This window comes from Lactuca virosa, chromosome 3 (genome assembly GCF_052849685.1).
Source record: "Lactuca virosa cultivar CGN04683 chromosome 3, Lactuca_virosa_CGN04683_v6, whole genome shotgun sequence".
Taxonomy (NCBI): Eukaryota; Viridiplantae; Streptophyta; class Magnoliopsida; order Asterales; family Asteraceae; genus Lactuca; species Lactuca virosa.
In genome coordinates, this window is record NC_136428.1 from 192,785,377 (window position 1) to 192,800,847 (window position 15,471).

Below are 15,471 nucleotides of genomic sequence, written 5' to 3' on the forward strand. Positions count from 1 at the left end.
AATGTCACGGCGTGAGCTCAGTCTGACGGAATTTCTTTTGTTCATTTCAACTAATGTGCAATCAATGTTTGACAAGCCTAATATGACATCCCCAAATTTACAGCCATTTTAAAAATTTTATTTATGCTTATTTAGATTAGAGTTCATTTATAATTGTAGAATAGGTCCCTTAAAAGTATTTTCGAAGAAATGTTTTTCATTGATTATAAATATATTCAGATGTCATAACTGATACAAAACATAAGCATAAACGTAGGCCTTACATCATCTTTTATTCTATAGCTTATATTTCCTTGAATCCCTCATCAGATCTGAATATCAATATCTTTATACTGCTTCCTGTGATATAAATAAATTGAGCGGGTCAGGTAGAGAAACCTGGTGAGTACATAGGGTTTTCAACCCATAATAATATAGTTAATATGTTTAATTTTCAAACAATTAACCCAATTACCCATCCCCATTTTATTACTTATTCTTCCCTAAGAATCGTTCCTAAGGGTCATCTGATTCATCGTTGATGACAATACTATTACATGGATTTCTCTGCAATGCATGGCAGTAGGTTTTCCATTCCTAAGGACCTGTCCTAAGGATTATCTTAATCATCGTTACGAACAGTAGTGTTATAGGTATTTCTCTGTAATATGTGTATCAGTAGGGTAGAGTACATCAAATGGGCACGAAGTCCATCACCTACAGGTTATAAACATGTATGTGTTTCGCGAGACGGTCATGAATAGTCTGATGGTTGTCACTTGTACTCTGCTAAGTGACTACATCATTGGTACACTAGTACCATTTGTTAAGTCATTATTTGTGTTGTGTCAAAGTGGTTGTTTTTGGAATTTAGTCTAGTTCAGATTTCGAAATGGGCATGTCTGTTTTCAGAATCTTTATCTTTTGTGTCTATAAATAGTGTACTGTTATTGTCTTTTTTTTGTAGACGTCTTCCTAGCATTGAAGAATAGTTCTGATCTTGTATACAAATTGTTCTAATGTTAATTGAATGAAGTTCAATCTCTTTTCAATCATTATCATTCCAAATCATTAATTCATCTTATAATATAGAATCTATCGATCATTTTATTCTAACAATTGGTATCAGAGCAGGAGATAGTGTAATCTATTTGTTATTCTTCTGTCGAGTTAAGGGTTTTTCAGTTTTCTGAGATTTGTTTTTTTTCTCTCAATGATTTCCGCATTTTGCAATCTCTTCGTTGCAAGTTTATTGTAGATCACGGATCTAAATCCTTCATTTTTCCTTGGACTCGATTTAAGCTTACACAACTGATTCTATATTCAATTTCATTGAATTCTCGCTAAAATGTCTAACGACGATCTACACTCTCTCTCTCATTTAATCTTCTAAGTTGCATTGGATCAGCAACAAGGATTCCAATCCTTTTTCCTGAAGGTTACGAAGTTTGAGCTTTCCATTTTGAAGATTATATCACACCCCCAAACACATTTGGCGGAAACGTTCAGGGGTGGAGGACGTCATGTATAGTATCACAACAATTGCATCATAGTAATCAAAGTAAACACAACCATTACATTTAATAAGTAATAATATTTTCATCTGTTTGATACATAGTTCGTATACATCATAAGTATAGAAAAATATAAAAGACGTGACTCTATACGCTCCGTCTTCTCAAGAACCTGTGGGAGTACCTGTCTACTGATTTCCTGAGAATACAAGCGGTTTGAAAACAGTATCAGCATTAAAGCCGGTGAGTTCATAAGAAATGTTATTGTAATGAAGACCTGTTGATGAATCTGTGAAATTGTTTGTATGTTTCCAAGAAAATCCAGTATTTTCTTTAATAAAAGTGTGATAATACCAGCTCCTTCTATGACCACTTAGTTTATACTAGTTATATATAAACCAATATCGAACATACAGTTGATTATGTGGATCTGCCCTAAGCCCACAACCAAACAAGGAACAGGAAATGAGGCGGAAACCACACATTCCACAATCTATCGGATATTCTTCATACATAACCCGGGTGCATAAACTAAGGAATTGTAGAACTAACTATGAATGTTTGTTACTATACCATGTTGTAGTATAAGAAAAATGTTAGTTTGTATGCTTGATTACTACCAGATGTATTATATGGTGAGTTCTATATGAAAACCTCTATATAGAATGTTCTGTATGAAAAACCCTGGCTACCACCAGTATGTATAGTAGTTTTGTTACTTAAAATAAAACCATGTACTCAAATTCCCTGGAATCCTCCAGTTCTAATGTATGATAGTTCTATTAATGAAAATAAAACTAATTGAAGAAATGAATTTCGTAAACAAATGGTTAGTTTATACTACTGTGAGTTCGTATAACCATGCTTGATATGACCTAGAGACCTTTACGACGTTCTTCAAGTGTCGGATATTATGACATTTGTCACCCCAGGCATGCCTGCCTAACTGTAGCTAGCAGTTCAGGTGTGGGATTGTCAGTCTCGAATATATCTATTCACAAATCCCATGCTCTCCCTCCAGGAGACTCTGGTTATACTATGTTAGCATTTAGTTCCGTACCCCGAAGGGTACAAATTGAAGTAGTGCCTCACAACCATGTATTAACTAATTTACGTGTTGTTCTGTATCGTTCTCTTCTACTTGAAATCGTATGTATACTTTACAGAGTAGTAATTATTATACTTAAATAATTATTTAGTATGGTACTCTTGCATTCAGAAAGTAGTAATGTATACCATAAACTATATCTGTCATACTTTAAATGATTGTAAATGTATAATTCTGAGATGGTAAAACTGTGTATTGAAATCCCAAACTATACCTATTATAGTTTGCATGTGTGTTAAGTACTCGGTTCATGTATTGTTCTGAAAACTATGCAATTATAGTTGTGAGTTGAAAACTTCCTTTATGCTCAGCATGTTACAAAAGGGATAAAATATCTAAATACTTTATAAAATGTGGTGATCTTTTAGTTGTATCATTTGCATACGTTTTAATCCTGATGAAATTTTGTGTATAAAGTTCATAAAAACTATTTTTGTTTAGCTTGTTTTCCCCCCTGAAAACGTTAAAATAGTAAAAGCGTAGGGGTATGAACTCACAGTTGGTTGCGTGTATGTGTCGGACAACGAGACTGGAAATGAGGACCCTCGAGTTGTTGTACGCGAAGTTAACGGAATCCTAATAATAATTAAACACATATTTGTATTTAAATTAGCGAATCCATTAGTTAAAGTGTTAGAAAAACACTTGCTTTTTGTTAAGGAATGTTACCGAGACTCGATCGAAGTGGGAAAAGTGGGTTTGTAGCTAAGATTCACGATGTGGGGCTGATTGTGGCCGTGTAGAGATTACGGCCATGAACTGTTCTCGGCCGTGAACGGTTCTTAGCCTTCGAAGGGTTTACGGTCTTTGAAGGGTTTACGGTATTTGAAGGGTTCATGGCCTGTTCTTGGTGTTCTTGGTGAAATATGAAGATTTGAAGGGTTTACGGCCGCGAACTGATTTCGGCCCTTGAAGATTTGAATATTTGAAGGGTTGATGCTCCACAAAGAGTTCTAAGGAGGATTGAGTGATAGATGAAGAGAAACTTGGGTTTTCGCTTGGTGTTTTTAGAGAGAGAGAGAGTAGTGTTTTCGGCCAAAAAAGTATAAATAAGGGTATGAATTCATATATATAGACTGGGTTCATGGTCGGTGGTGGGGTCCACCCAACCGTGCATGGTTCACGGCCGTGAATGGTTTACGGCCGTGAACACGATTGCGGCCGTGAACACCGGGTTGCTCGAGACTTGGCTGATTTTCGAAGAAAAACTTGATTTTCTCGGACGACTTTAGACCCGACACTTATATAAATTCAATTTATATAATCTTAGTTGTTTTCGACCCTTAAAAGTTTGACAAAATGAATAAAATTCGAAATTTTATTAACGGGATTTTGACTTTCGTTGACTGAAAAAGGTTCGGGTTGTCACATCATCCCCCCGATAGAGGGAATTTCGTCCCTAAATTCTAAAACGAATACAATTATGGACTAGGGAAAGAGGTGTGGATAGTTCTGTTTCATCTGGTCTTCGCGCTCCCAAGTAAATTCGGGTCCCCGCTTGGCATTCCAATGAACCTTCACTATCAGGATGCGACTTTGTTTCGTTCGTTTGACTTCCCTATCCATAATTTCGATTGGCTCTTCCACGAAGTTAAGACTCTCATTGACCTCTATTTCATCGAGTGGAATTACAAGAGTCTCGTTGGATAGACACTTTTTGAGGTTTGACATGTGGAAGATGGAATGTACGTTGCTAAGCTCTTGGGGTAAACGAAGTTTGTAAGCTACGGGGCCGATCCTAGCGAGGATCTCGAAAGGCCCAATGTATCTCGAATTTCGCATTCCACGCTTTCCGAAGCGTATCATGCCTTTCCAGGGTGAGACCTTTAACAGGACGCAGTCACCAACCTGGAACTCCAAAGGTTTTCTTCTTTTGTCGGCGTAGCTCTTTTGCCTATCTCTTGAAGCCTTTAGTCGTTCCCGGATTTGTACGATCTTTTCTGTGGTTTCTCGGATGAGTTCTGGGCCAGTGAGAGTGCTATCAGGGACTTGACCTTTGGCTAGCTGCGTGTCACCCACCTCAACCTAACACGGAGGAGATATGCACTTACGGCCATAGAGGGCTTCGAAAGGAGCAGCCTTGATGCTAGTGTGATAGCTGTTGTTGTAAGAGAACTCGACCAATGGAAAATGGGTATCCCACGACTTACCAAAGTCGATAACGCACGCTCTCAGGGTTTGAATGGTCCTCTCACTATGCCCGTCGGTCTGTGGATGGTAAGATGTGCTCATATCCAACTTAGTTCCAAGAGCCTTCTGTAAAGACTGCCAAAATCCCAAGGTGAATCTGCTATCTCGATCAGAGATAATGGACACAGGCACACCATGCAGTTGAACTATCTCTTGGATGTTGATTTTGGTTAGTCTCTCCATCTGATATGTTTCTTTGATTGGCAGGAAGTGGGCAGACTTAGTCAATCTGTCGACGATTACCCAGATAGTGTCATGGCCACTCTGGGTCTTGGGAAATTTGGTAATGAAGTCCATAGTAATTCGTTTCCACTTCCACTTAGGTATTTATGGCTATTGAAGTAGACCTGAGGGCTTTTGATATTCCACCTTCACCTTGGTGCAAGTTAGGCACTTGCCCACGAAGGTAGAAATTTCTACTTTCATGTTTGTGTTGGATAAGGTGTCTAAGTCCATAACTATTTCTGGTATGTACTTGACCCGACCCGGCATGGTCCATTTGGGTTGCATGGCACCATGCAATTGGATAAACTAAAATGAGAGAAATAACACTTATGGTTTATTAATATATTATAAGTTCTAATATATTAATAATATTATTTAATTAGTTTGATCAAGAATTAATTTAGAATTAATTAAGTGATCAAAAGATAACTAATTAAATATATGGGTAGATTATGTAAATCTTCCATATCTTATATAGTGGGCTAAGAGGCTCCATGGATTATCAAGTTGGGTTCCACCCATAGGATGCTCCATGGATGCTCCATGGGAGTTACAAACCCATGGGTCATGGAAATGAAGAGTCATGACACATTAGGGTTTACATGGTGTAACCCTAGATGTGTCAACACTATATAAGAAACCCATTCTCCACCAAAATAGGCTACACTAAGAAACAAGAGGGCTAGAGCCGATTTTGCAAGTGTAAGATTCTCTCAAAGTTTACTCCTTTGCATTTGGTGTTGTGTGAAGCATTTGAGGCATCACACTTGGGGTGCTATGCTCACAAGGTTTCAAGGATCATAATCAACAACAAGGTAAGTTATTCTATCTTTCATTCAAGTTAAAAATGTTCCCCATGTATGCTAGATAGGAATATAACCTTGGAATTCAACTTTGCATGATTATTAGACAAACATAGATCCAAGGTTATTAGGGTTGCATGTACACTTAGGAAGTGTTAGAATGCTCAAAACCCATCAGTGGTGTCAGAGCCTAGGTTTGTTTGTTTTTTTTTTTTTTTGTGCAAACAGCTTGAAAAAAATCGTTTTTCTGTTTTCTGCTCGTATGAAAGTTTGCACATTTGTTGCTGGAAATGGACTAGAAACATTACCCTAAACTGTTTTGATGTTTTAAAGCTTGTTTTAGATGGTGTAATGTTTATGCTAATCCATTTACAATGGCAATTATTAAAATTACAAGTTTTTTTTAAGTGTAATTTTTGATTCTTGAATGTGTTCATATTCATGTTCTTGAACTTATGAAGATTAGATGATCATAGGAATTGTTTGTAACCTTCATGGAAGTTTAATTCATGATCATAATGTGTTTTAATGGAGTCCATAACTTGTCCTCAAGTTATGGAAAACCAAAAGTCTCACTTTTATTAAAGCCATTAAAAGAACACAAGAGTTATAAAAATGAAGAGTCTTCATTTTTATTACTCAATTAATTCATAAGTTATAAGAAATGAAAAGTTTTGGAAGTTTACAAAACTTTCCCTCAAGTTTTGGAACATGTAAAGTCTTGATTAAAACTTTAGTTCCAACCCTTAGAATTTTAAAAGTTAAAATTCAACCCTTATACTTTATAATATTATAAGTTATTAATATATATATGTATAACGTCAAGTCGTCTTACCGCTAGTACGCCTCATTCACGAAGCCGGTCTATAAAGGGGGTATAAGGTTGTTGCCTATAAAATGGCAACTTAATGGGTGTCCACTCTCACCCACCGCTTCCTTGATCGGTGGAGGGTCGTTAGCCGAACGGGTAGGACAAGGACTTATAAATTCGCATTAAAAGTATGATGAATATTATAAAGTAACTAAATGCTTTTATTAAATTCCCAATCTTAGTTACTTTAGGAAAGTGTGAATAAGGTGCTAATCCATGAAATTACACTTTACACTTTGTTTAAGTCGTTGGTGAAGCGTGTGTGGTTAACCGGCACACTAACTTGGACTTAACAAGGTAGGTAAAGGGTGACTTAAGGTTTACCATAGCATCGGTGGAGCGTGTGTGGTTTACCGGCACATCGATTGAGTGATAAACCTTGAGGGTACCAAGTGATTTGCATGGTTACTTCACACCTCGTTTTGTGATCCTCGGTATCCCAGTCACAAAACTTGGAGGGCACACTCGAGATTGAAACATGCCTTTGAAAAGTTCATTGAATCTCAAAAGAATCTAGGAATTTCTAAGAACCAATTAAAAACCTAATATTTATATTTCGTTTTTCATGGTGCAAAATTGGTGAATCGTCATTCATATACCTTTCAAATATGTTATAGCTTGGATTACGGCATACCTCTTCTAAGTTATAATATATTGTGATTGGATTCTAGCCTTAATATTACATTTGGGTGTTTTATTAAGGACTCTCTTAATATCTAAACTAATCTTGTTCTCTTCTTTCAGATGTCTTCAAACAATGCTGCTTCCGGCTCTAATCCTAATGGCTCCTTTACCCTTAGGAACTTGTGTGGGAAAGTCACTTTTGATGGATCCAACTTCAATGAATGGATCAGAAACATCAGGATGATTACCCGCTACGAGGACAAAGAATATGTCCTTGACAAGGAGCTTAAGGAGATTGATGAGACCACTGCAACTCCCCAGGAGATCGCTGACTTCCGGGCACATGAAAGGGATGCTACAAAAGTGGCATGCATCATGTTGGCCACCATGACAGCGGAACTCCAAAAGTCCTATGAGGACTTCTACCCTTTTGAAAGGCACCAAGATCTGATGGAAAGATACCATCAAAGTGCACGACAAGAGAGGCATGAAATCATATGCTCTATCATAACAACCATGATGAAGGACGGGGAATCCGTCACGAGCCACATGCAGAAAATGCAAAGGTATGTGGATCGGTTGCTGAAGCTTAATGTGAACTTCCCTGAGGAGCTTGCAATAGATATCATTTTGCACTCCTTACCATCGTGCTATGATCAATTCCGCATGACATATCACATGAATAAGGAAGAGGTCACACTCAGCAAACTTCAGGGACTCCTCAAGACCGCAGAAACAGGTCTTAAGGGTAAGTCGGTTGTTAACACTCCTACTCCAAACTCTGCCTCGGTATTGGCAATCGGGAAAGGTAGAGGGAAGAAGAGGAAGAGCTCTTCGAAGGGTACCAAGGCTAGGACCCTTGATGGCTCTTCTTCAAGTGGAACCAAGAAAGGTTTTGTCACTCCTTCTTCTGACCCTAAAGAGGTTGAATGCTTCTATTGCCATGAAAAGTCACATTGGAAGCGAAACTGCCCAAAGTACCAGCAAGATGTGAAGGATGGGAAAGTTAAACCCAACCATGCAGGTATTTACACTATCTTATCTAATAACTCACCCCATTCTAACTCTTGGGTCCTTGATACCGGTTGTGGTATTCATATCTATTCTGATTTGCAGGGACTAAGAAGAAGTGAGAATGTGGAGCATGGAAGAATAAACTTAATCATGGGGAATAGGAAAGCTTTACCTGTCACCAAGATTGGAGTTTATACTTTATCGCTAAGTAGTGGGTTTAGTTTAGATTTGAATAAATGTTGTTATTCGCCAGAAATGGCAAGAAATATTATTTCCTTTCATGCATTGTATAAACAAGGTTTCACCTTTTCATTTGATAATGAAGTTGGTTCGATTAATGCTTTCTTTAATAATGTTCTTTATTTTAAAGCATTACCTTGTGATGGTGTGTATGAAACTGTATCTGTGGTTGATAACTTAGGAAATAACGTATTGTGTATTGATTCTGTTAATGATAATAACTTGGATAAAGCATCATTATGGCATTTTCGTCTTGGACATATAAGCAAGAAACGCATAGGCCAACTCCAAAAGGATGGAGTATTGGAGTCATTTGACCTAAAGTCAGATGATAGTTGCGAATCATGATTACTTGGAAAAATGACAAAGTCACCCTTCACAGGTTCTTGTGAGAGGGGTGAAGGTTTGTTGGATCTTATACACACGGATGTGTGTGGGCCCTTCAAACATGCCACAAGGGATGCTAATCGTTATTATTTGACTTTTACTGATGATTACAGTAGATATGGATATGTCTACTTAATCAAGCATAAGTCAGAGACTTTTGAGAGGTTTAAAGAGTTTAAACAGGAAGTCGAGAATCAATTGGGGAGGAACATTAAGATGCTTCGATCCGATCGAGGTGGTGAGTATCTTAGTTCAGAGTTCCTCGACTATCTTAGGGAATGTGGGATTGTCTCACAATTGACACCTCCCAGGACACCGCAGTTGAACGGTGTAGCTGAGAGGTGTAATTGAACCTTGTTGGATATGGTTCGTTCCATGATGAGTCGAGCTTCGCTACCAATCTCATTTTGGGGGTATGCCTTAAAGACTGCCGCCCATATCCTTAATCTAGTTCCCACAAAGAAAGTTGCCAAAACTCCTCATCAGATGTGGACTGGTAAAGTACCCAAACTAGACCACATTAAGATTTGGGGTTGCGAGGCTTTCGTGAGACGCGAGACTCATGATAAGCTCGAACCTCGAAGTGAGAGGTGTATTTTCATCGGCTACCCACAGAAATCCTTTGGTTACCTCTTCTACAGACCTAGTGAGAATGTGGTCTTTGTAGCTAGGAGGGCTTTCTTCCGAGAGAGAGAGAGAGTTCATAAGCCAAGGAGATAGTGGGAGGCAAGTTGACCTTGAAGAAATTCAAGAGTCAAGTGGTGAAGGAACTTCAAACCCTAGCACTCAACTTGAGGAGGAAACTTCTGTTGAGCCAATTGACAAGTCTGTACCGCTGAGGCGTTCCACAAGGGTGAGGAATGCACCTGAGCATTACTATGGATTCCATATTACTGCGGAAGGTGATACACTTATCAGTGATGAGACACTGATAGGTCTGGATGAACCTAACAGTTACGCGGAAGCCATGGCAGGCCCTAAGTCAGCCAAGTGGAAAGAGGCAATGGACAGCGAGATACAGTCCATGTATGACAATCAAGTTTGGAACTTGGTTGAGAATGTACCAGGTCGTAAGACTGTAGGGTGCAAATGGATCTTCAAGAAGAAGACCGACATGGATGGTAATGTACACACTTATAAGGCACGACTGGTTGCAAAGGGTTTCTCACAAACTCCGGGAGTTGATTATGATGTGACCTTTTCTCCAGTGGCCAAGATTAAGTCTATTAGGGTTCTGTTAGCCATAGCCGCATTTCATGACTATGAAATATGGCAAATGGATGTCAAAACCGCTTTCCTTAATGGAAAGTTGGCTGAGGATGTTTACATGAGTCAGCCAGAGGTTTTTGTCAACACAGAGTACCCTAATAGAGTGTGTAAGCTTGAGAAATCCATTTATGGGTTAAAGCAAGCACCTCGCAGATGGAATCTTTGCTTTGATGAGAAAGTCAAGGAATTTGGCTTTTCTAGGAGTGAAGATGAATCTTGTGTATATGTCAAGGCTAGTGGGAGTATAGTTAGCTTTTTGGTATTGTATGTGGATGACATACTACTCATAGGAAATGACATCCCAACTCTGCAGGAAGTTAAGTCCTGACTTGGGAAGTGTTTCTCTATGAAGGACCTAGGAGAAGCTGCCTATATTCTAGGGATAAGGATCTTGAGAGACCGGAGTAAAAGACTAATTGGACTTAGTCAGAGTACCTACTTGGATAAGGTGCTGAAGAGATTCGGCATGCAGGACTCCAAGAAAGGAGAGTTACCCATCCAGAGTAACACCAGATTGAGTAAGACACAAAGCCCTAGTACTGAGGCTCAGATAGCAGAAATGAGTTGAATACCTTATGCTTCAGCTGTAGGATCGATCATGTATGCTATGACGTGTACTTGACCTGATGTAGCCTTTGCTTTGAGCATGGTTAGCAGGTATCAGGGGAACCCTGGCAAGGCACACTGGACTGTGGTAAAGAATATCCTCAAGTACCTACGGAGGACTAAGGACTGGGTCCTTACCCTCGGTGGGAGTGAAGACTTGAGAGTTGTAGGGTATAGTGATGCTAGCTTTCAGACTGATAGGGATACTTTCCGCTCTCAGTCAGGCTGGGTCTTTACCTTAAATGGAGGAGCAATTTCTTGGAAGAGTTCCAAGCAAGAGACAGTGGCTGATTCAACTTGTGAATCAGAGTATATAGCAGCTAGCGAGGCAGCAAAGGAGGTGATATGGCTGTAGAACTTCATTGGAGACCTTGGAGTTGTACCAGCTATTAAAGAGCCAATGGAAATTTTCTATGATAGTGAAAGTGCAGTTGCCTTAGCCAAGGAACCAAGGGATCACGGGAGATCCAGACACATCGACAGAAAATACCATTTCATCAGACATCGAATAGAAGAAGGACTCCTCGTGGCAAAGAGGATATCATCGGATGAGAATCCAGCAGATCCCCTCACGAAGGGACTGACTCGGGTTAAGCATCTCCAGCATGCTCGGAGCATAGGGCTGAAGGATGATATTAGATTTAGTAGTTAGATAACCTTGAAATTTGTAAAGTGTAATTGACATTAGATGATGAATAAAAGGTGTTTTATTTATGAGTAAAGTGTTGCTATCTCTTGTCGATCGTTTACTATATTTCTTTTGCATGTTTTGACTTCCAGAATAATTATGTTTGGTATATCATATTATTCGAACCTCCATAGTCGGTCATATGTCGGAAGTAGGTATGAATCAAGACTGTCATGATTGGTTGCAGAGGTCTAAGTTGTTGGACATAGCTACAACACTCATGAGTGCTCATAAGTTCTGAGCATTGGACTCAACCCACGCTCACTGGAATCACTTCATGGAATTTATCTCGAGTGATCGTGAGACGGTAATATCATATAAGTCTTCAAACCTAGAGATATGATTTGTTACTTATGAGTTGGTTATGCATTGATTGTACGTTAACGCATTGGTAACTCGATGTTATAAAACGTGCTTTTGTGTATAATTCAATGAGTGGTAGAACAAACATATGAGTCGAAGTTTATCTGTTCCTTTTTGGATTAGAAGCTGATATCTGGGCCCCTCGATGATTTTGTTTTGACCTATGTACCGGGCCCGGTCAGAACTAAGTTGATGTGTTCAATTAAGTTCTTTGTCAAACAAATCGGAAATCGGGAAACAAACTGCTGGACACAAAGTAAGACACTGTTCCATGTATTTGTCCGGCTGATATCTAGAACAGAGGATTATATGATCACTTATCTTAAATGGCGTATCATCATCTTCTCAGTTCCGAGAGACCTTGAAAGAGCTACGATTGCCGATCGGTTCCTGAAGTATTGCAGTTATAGTTATTAGACTTATCCAAGTGGGAGACTGTTGGATAAGGTCTCTAAGTCCATAACTATTTCGGGTATGTACTTGTCCCGACCCGGCATGGTCCATTTGGGTTGCATGGCACCATGCAATTGGATAAACTAAAATGAGAGAAATAACACTTATGGTTTATTAATATATTATAAGTTCTAATATATTAATAATATTATTTAATTAGTTTGATCAAGAATTAATTTATAATTAATTAAGTGATCAAAAGATAACTAATTAAATATATTGGTAGATTATGTAAATCTTCCATATCTTATATAGTGGGCTAAGAGGCTCCATGGATTATCAAGTTGGGTTCCACCCATAGGATGCTCCATGGGAGTTACAAACCCATGGGTCATGGAAATGAAGAGTCATGACACATTAGGGTTTACATGGTGTAACCCTAGATGTGTCAACACTATATAAGAAACCCATTCTCCACCAAAATAGGCTACACTAAGGAACAAGAGGGCTAGAGCCGATTTTGCAAGTGTAAGATTCTCTCAAAGTTTACTCCTTTGCATTTGGTGTTGTGTGAAGCATTTGAGGCATCACACTTGGGGTGCTAGGCTCACAAGGTTTCAAGGATCATAATCAACAACAAGGTAAGTTATTCTATCTTTCATTCAAGTTAAAAATGTTCCCCATGTATGCTAGATAGGAATATAACCTTGGAATTCAACTTTGCATGATTATTAGACAAACATAGATCCAAGGTTATTAGGGTTGCATGTACACTTAGGAAGTGTTAGAATGCTCAAAACCCATCAGTTTGTCCACCAATAGAGCTTTTTGAGATCCACATACATCTTATCCGAACCTGGGTGAACGGAGTATCTAGTCCGATGAGCTTCGTTCATGACAACCTCCCTGTAACCGCTAAACTTTGGGGTCCAGATCCGGTTCATGAAATAACAAAATCCGTCTCTCTTGACTTCTAAGTTCTTTTCCATTCCCCTCAAGGCTTCATCCAACATGTTCTCTGGTTTCAAGGCTTCCAGCTGAGCCTCTCTTATTTGCACGGACAGATGGGAATGGATAGTCATTGTGAGTGCCTTCACTTTGCGACCTGAGTACTCCTTCCGGCTGAGGGCATCTGCTACCACATTGGCCTTTCCGGCATGATAGCGTATTTCGCACTAATAATCATTGAGTTGCTCTACCCAGCGCCGTTGTCTCATGTTTAGCTCCTTCTGGTAAAAAATGTGTTGAAGGCTTTTATTGTCGGTGAAGATGGTGCACTTGGTTCCGTAGAGGAAATGTCTCCAAATCTTTAATGCGAAGACCACTGCTCCCAACTCCAGATCGTGAGTTGTATAATTGATTTCGTGTGCTTTCAGCTTGCTCGAGGCATATGCAATGACTTTTCCTCACTGCATGAGCACACAACCTAGCCCTTGATTGGATGCATCACAGTATATCATGAAGTCCTCCGTCCCTTCTGGAAGAGAAAAAATAGGTGCCCTGCATAGGGTCTGCTTCAATCTTTGGAACACAGCGTCTTGATTTTCTCCCCAACTAAAGGTTACACCTTTCTGAGTCAGGGCGGTAAGAGGCTTAGCAATTTTGGAGAAATTCTGGATAAACCTGCGATAGTAGCCAGCAAGACCCAAGAATTGACGAATTTCTGTGGGTGTCTTCGGTGCTGACCAATTCTCAATCGCTTTAATTTTGGAAGGGTCCATGTGTATGCCTTCTTCGCAAACCACATGACCGAGGAAAGTTACTTTTCTGATCCAGAATTCGCACTTTGGGAATTTTGCATATAGTTTCTCCGCTCTTAGAGTTCCCATCACTTGCCTCAAATGTTGTCTATGATTTTCCTCACTCCGAGAATAGACAAGTATATCATCTATGAATACTATCACGAACGTGTCTAGGAATGGAGGCACACCCGATTCATCAAATCCATGAATACTGCGGGTGCGTTGGTTAGACCAAAGGGCATTACTACAAACTTGTAGTGACCATATCGAGTCCGAAATGTTGTCTTAGGAATATCACCCTCATAGACTCGTAACCGATGGTACCCTGATCTTAGGTCTATCTTTGAGAAGTAGCTGGCTCCTTGGAGTTGATCGAAGAGGTCATCGATTCTGGGTAGGGCTAATGGTTCTTGATAGTAAGCTTGTTCAGTTCGCGATAATCTATGCACATCCGAAAGGACCCATCCTTCTTTTTCACAAATAAGATCGGGACTCCCCAGGGTGAGGAACTTGGTCTGATGAATCCCTTGTTGAGTAGTTCATTGAGTTGGCTGGATAAATCTTGCATTTTGGCCGGTGCTAGACGGTAAGGGGATTTGACTACGGGGGTAGCTCCGTGGAGTAAGTCGATTCAGAACTCGACTTGGCGCTCCGGAGGAATTCCGGGAAGATCTTCGGGAAAGACATCAGGAAAGTTGCAGACTTCGGGGATGCTCTCGAGGCCCTTAACTTCCTGTTTTTCGTTAACGACATGGGCTAGGAATGCATGACACTTCTTTCGCATATATTTTTGGGCTTTGATGCACGAAATGATACGAAGGCTTGAGCTGAGTTTATCACCATATATAATGCGGGTTTCGCCTGATGTCAGATTGAGACGAATGGCTTTTTCATAAAAAAGGATATCAGCACGATTAGGGCTCAACCAATCCATGCCGATAATGACATCGAATCTTTTTATGGAAACTGGCATAAGGTCGATTGAAAAAGAATGGTCGTTTAGGGTAAGGGTACAACCTATGAATACGTCGTTAGTGCTCTCTTTCTTTCCGTTAGCCATCTCGACATTAAATGTTTCGGTTAAAGGTTGGGATTTATGTTTGAGTGGATGTTTAAATGCATGACTAACAAAACTTCTCTCCGCACCACTATCGAAAAGAATGCATGCATAAGAGTTGTCGAGGAGGAACGTACCCGTAACTACGGTGGGATCAGCGACAGCTTCCTCCTGGACCATAGCTAGAACCCTCCCTGTGTTTCCAGCAGTTGTTGCCTTGGGGAAATTTCTCTTGAAGTGCCCGGTCTCTCCACAACCATAGCAGGCTTGTCCTACTCCCGCCCCGAGACCTTTATTGGCTGGTTGTGCTGGAGTCTTGCAACAACGAGTTGTGTGTCCCTTCTTGCCACAGCTGTTGCATTGCAAATCACAGTAGGGTCCGTGATGATGAAAATTGC